This window comes from Pteropus vampyrus, unplaced genomic scaffold (assembly GCF_000151845.1).
Source record: "Pteropus vampyrus isolate Shadow unplaced genomic scaffold, Pvam_2.0 Scaffold107, whole genome shotgun sequence".
Classification (NCBI taxonomy): Eukaryota; Metazoa; Chordata; class Mammalia; order Chiroptera; family Pteropodidae; genus Pteropus; species Pteropus vampyrus.
In genome coordinates this window covers 5,244,098-5,249,530 of record NW_011888888.1, presented here as the reverse complement: position 1 = coordinate 5,249,530, position 5,433 = coordinate 5,244,098, and positions in this window count along the sequence as shown.

Genomic DNA, 5,433 nt, shown 5'->3' with positions numbered 1-5,433 from the left:
CCAGCTATTCCAAAAGAAGCAAAGAGATCCAGAGGTAAGGACTGAATGCTGTATACTGGACTAGCATAGGGAGGTTAGTGATGATGTGCCAAAGAAGTTCTTATATGGCGTGAGGACAGAAGCAGAAGTGCAAATGGAAGTGGAAAGTGAAGAAACTGTGTAGATTTAAAAAGCTTGATTTAAAATGGGAGAAAATGATACTAACAGCGTTGGAGGCTTGAAAGTTCAAAGGAGAGTTTATTCTATATTTAGCTTTAAATTATTTATTTATTTTTTAAAACTAAGGTAGGGGAACTTAAACATTTCTGTATACCACTTTGGAAAGGACGTTAGCAATATGTAGAATTTAAAGGAAAGCTCAGAGTCACATTCATACAAGAAGAAAAATTTATTTTCAAAGCGAAGAGTTTGCAAGGGAGTCCAGCTTTGAACTGGCTCACTGAAAAAGAGAGAAAGAAATATTGATAGTTCAAATTTTTATATGGTAGTTGAAATTCTTATTAGATAATGATTGGGTCAGCTATAATAAAAAAAATATTTATGTTTTCTGAAGCATGATGTACTGGCCTTACCATAAACTTAGAAATATCTAGGAAAGAACAAAATGTATGAGAGACTATAAGAGAAGAGTACAAGAAAGAAAAGTAATTATTGGTACAGGTGAAGGGAGAGAAGGTATAGCAGTGCACACTCTGAGGAATGAGTTAGCCTTCATTGGGAAGTACAGAGTCATGTTGGCAGCCAAGCCAGCCAGTGAGTGGAGTGAGTGACAAGAGGGAAGGCCTAGAAGCTCTAAACTGGAGAAGGAAGTGTGGGAAGACGTTGGAGAGTTAAATCTTCCCTGGACAAGAAAGATCGTCCTCACAATCACACTGAGAATGAAAGTCTGATAAATTCTTGGGGGAGAAGAGAAAAACGGGATAAACTGAGCTTGGGAAACTTAAGTGACTTTCCAAAGTGTCACAGAAAAGAAAGAAAGAAAGAAAGAAAGAAAGAAAGAAAGAAAGAAAGAAAGAAAGAAAGAAAGAAAGAAAGAAAGAAAGAAAGAAAGAAACAGACCTTAAATTCCAACTTTTGACTTCTCCATCTATCTTTCTAAAGTTATGTTCTTCTTTTATACAGTATAATGTATTTATGTTTGACAGTTTTAATTAAAAAAAAAAGGAAAGAAAAGAGCTCTTACTGTACCCCACATTAGCTAACATTATCATATAGGTAATATCGATCAAACAATTCTTTTCTTCCTTCCTTTCTTCCTTACTGCCTCCCTTCTGTCCTGGGCTATCAGTGGAAAAGTGGAGAATATTTTGAGTGCTTCCTCTAATTTCACTTCTATTCCTTCCATGCTGTAATCACAGTTATTTATTAATACTGACAATAAAAGTATTAGTCTCATGAAGTGTCTCTTTTACACTTTCTAGCAAAGTTCAAAAATATCTTTACGATTTCATGTATGTTTCCTACTCTTTTTTCCAGTTTTAATGGTATAAATAGCCTTCTCACAAACACAATTTGAAGATTCATTTATTTCCTTGGGCAATGCTGAATAAATTTTGACCTCATAAAACTGATTTCAACTCAAGTATTTTATCATTTCTGATATTTTCTGGTATAAGTTTTTTCTATTACCTTTCACATCCAGTACTTTATTTTCATTTTTCTGACTATTGTTACCCCCCCATTCAGATCTTAGAACTTAACCTTTTTCCCTTCAATAACCTACAAACTGGGCTTTGTGCATACAGAAATTCTGCTCCCAGTGATATTACACATACATGTATCTCACTTTCCATGAGAAAACTTCGATGAGTACTTCTTTTCACATAAAAATAAACCGACTCCATGGTTTGATATTTAGGACTCTTCAGATGTACCCTGTCATTCATTTTCTACACTTCTCCCCTAGATTCTAGCACTAACACCATGCTTCATCTGCTCTCAATTACTTGCTAAAATCATATTATATGTACACATCTCTCCATATCTTGCTTAATCCATCCTCTTTGCATAGCATGATTGCTCCTATTTTTGCTTTTGTAGCTATCATTGGTTCTCTAAAAAGGTATAAAACATTTAAGACTAGAATCCCTTTCCATTCATTGAGCTATTCTTTTGGAGAGCAAGACAAAATGTAATGAAAAAAGAGCAAAGTATATATTAGCTTAGGAAAGAAAAGTGTTCATGTATCTGTATAACCTTATATCACAATAAATAATTTTTATTTTTTTTAAAATTATATTTTATATTTGAGGATGCTAGAGTGCTAACTTCCTTGACTTTTTGTTTTCTTAGATTGAAAATATTTTTTAAATTTCTAAATGAAGCTTACATGTTTGTGATAATATTAATTATATATGTTTGTGATAATATTAAAAAATACTACATTGTACTTAAACTTACCATGACACATTTAGTAAGACTATTTTTCTCCAAAGATTGCAATTTTACTGTTTATAGTATTTATAAAAAAAAAAAAAAAAAAATGCAATTATAAAATGAAGCAGCAGATGGAGCTCTAGAATGTATTAGGACTTACTCTTCCTACATTTTTTGCTTCCTGAATCTCAAGTAACTGGGAATTTCACATATACATACAGACCAGTTTAGAGGTCATTATAATACTTTAAAGAGATACTTTTATGACAGTCAATATCAAAGTTCACTTAAACGAGTGAGACAAGGCTGGTCAGAATTACGGAAGACTGTGAGCACATGCTGTACCTAACGGAGATACTATTTACTCGATTCCTGACGCTAATTGCTAGTCAGAAATGTGGACTAAATATTCCAGATTTTAAAATCCTGTATGTGAAGCTGAAAATAATTTTATGAATTATTAATTAATTTCAAATTTAAAACAATATTTGTTTTAAACCAATTAAATCTCTGCACGTGATCTGTCCTAAAGAAAATGAGTTTGCCTTTCCTTGAATCAATAAGGCAATGACAACAACGATAGAGAGGCAGTGGTGGATTCCAGGAAGAGCTGAGAAGCAGTTTGGATAGGAATTAATAACTGTGATACACACACAGAAATACACATTTATAAATAATTATACAATGTTTGAATGCAAGTATTTATCTGAGCTCTAGCAATTTTCCCTGTCTTGTTCTGTCCTTACCTACTCCTTAATTTGTTTGAAGCCATATATTAAAAGGGAATGCTCCAGAAGTTTTCTTTTTAAAATTGTGAGTTTCTATCTTTATTCCACATATATATGCTATTTTATTACAAAATTAACATATGCTCTTTTATGTGTGTAAGTCCTTAAATATAAATATATACACATCACAATGTTTTATGCAAAGTTTGATCCATTTTTATAAAAGCAAACACATCGTACACATCGTATGTACATATTTTTATAAAAGCATATTATAATATAGTTCTGTGATTTATTTTTTATCATGGCTATCTCTATACTACATATACATTTAACTTCTCCAAAGTGAAATATACATAACATGTAAAGAAAAGGAAATAAGAAAAAAGGTAAAAACTGTATAGACATTTTTGTTCAGTAAGCAGAATATGTCTGAATCAGTATGGACAAAAACTGTCCTCTCCTTTCTTTTGTTCCCTCTGTTAGTCTCTCTCCTAAGACCACTCAGTGCTTTTGCTGGTGTAAGGTCTTGCAACATTAAGTTTGATATAGTAGTTGAAGGATGCATGTTTTATAAAACATCTCTTTTATATAGAAATTAACTAATTTACTCAAGGCCATTGTCTCCAGTGTGACACTTTCCTAGGAGATTTTTAAAAAGAATTTTGATTTCAAGTAAATTTAGCTCTATACACAGTCTTTAGAACCAAAATCCCTGCTAAGGCACAACTCTTATATGCTTCTACCTGATTATTTTTATCAGTAAAATAGTAGTCCATTTCACAGGTATGCAATGATGTATTTGTTGATTTTTTGTAGATACACATTTACTTGGGGAGAACTAGTATCCTTCATTTTTATTCTTTTTCAGGACTATCTTACCTACTCTAACTAAGTACATCTTCCAGTTGAATTTTACTATAGTTTGTAAAACACAAATCAGTTTTGTTAGAATTTGAATGGAAATGAATTAAAATCAATACTCTGTGAAGCAGACTTTGCAATGCTATTATATATGTATTATATAAATAAGAGCACTGAGTCTCAGAGCAGCTAACTAATATTACAGGAGTTACACAGTCAGTAGGCATTTGGGCTATGATCAAAACTAGACATTGAAGCCCCCAACCTAAACTGTGCCTCCTACTAAATTTTTATGTTATATATATTTCATTTCAATATCAATTTGGGGAGATTTAATGTCTTTACGATATTTAATCTCCCCAACCAGGAGTACATTATCCATTGTCTCTTGTGTTCAAATAACATTCATAATAATAATAAAGTAATATCTGCCATTAAGGTATTATGATTTTATAAATATGCACATGCATTTATTCACCATTTAGATATGTTTTTATTTATCATCACTTTCCATATCATTTCATGACTCTATTCATCATTACTCTTACCAATTTTTTGCCTCACGTACAGATTGGCTTAAGAAATAAAGTGCTTTAACTAAATAACAGTAAATTCGGCCTGTGTAAAAACAAAGCTAAATTTCTGGAGAATACTAAAAATAAAGATGTGCGTAAAATGTAGCTAGGCAAAGTAGAGAAATGAGCACAATTTTTAAATATTGCTAAAATCCATATTTAAATGGATTGATCTGATTTAAAAATTGCCTCAAAGCAGGATAAAGTATTCTAAACAACTCAGCTCCTAATTACAAACCATTGTCTTTCATTCTGGGATTCTGAGGCCCATTTCCTTCCCACTACAGTCAAATAGCAGATGAAAGTAAGTAAAATTCTCTCAAATGTGAAAGAAGCAACAAAGAACCTAAAAACCATAATGACCACTAGGAGGCATGTTCTGCTTTTTTGTCAGATTGTGTTCTCATTTTCAAAGTTAAGTAGCTCTGGTTAACAGGTGGAATTAATAACAATTACAAAAATAACAAAGAGGTTTAGTTTTATTTTTAGAAGAACAATGCATTCTTTTTATAGACAATTAATGAACTGGAAAAATAAAGAGACACAATCGAAAAGCAATTTTTATTAATACCTGGAAAACTTCTCAAAGTCACATACAAAATTCTATTCATTAGGCACAGATATTTTTGCAAAATAAATGCTTTTGAGTTTACTTTCATAAACTTAATTATATATCTCAAGCATTTCTATAAAGTTTCAATATTTGATTAAATTCAATTTTTGTCCTTATAGTCCATTTTCAATCTATAGTTATATAACACTTAAACTTCCCTTTATGATTGGATATTTAGGCTATCTCTGATTTTTCATTAATAAAAACCATACCATAAAAAATACACCAGTAAAAGCAAAACTGCAGGCTGACCTGGATTCATATCTCAACTATGCCA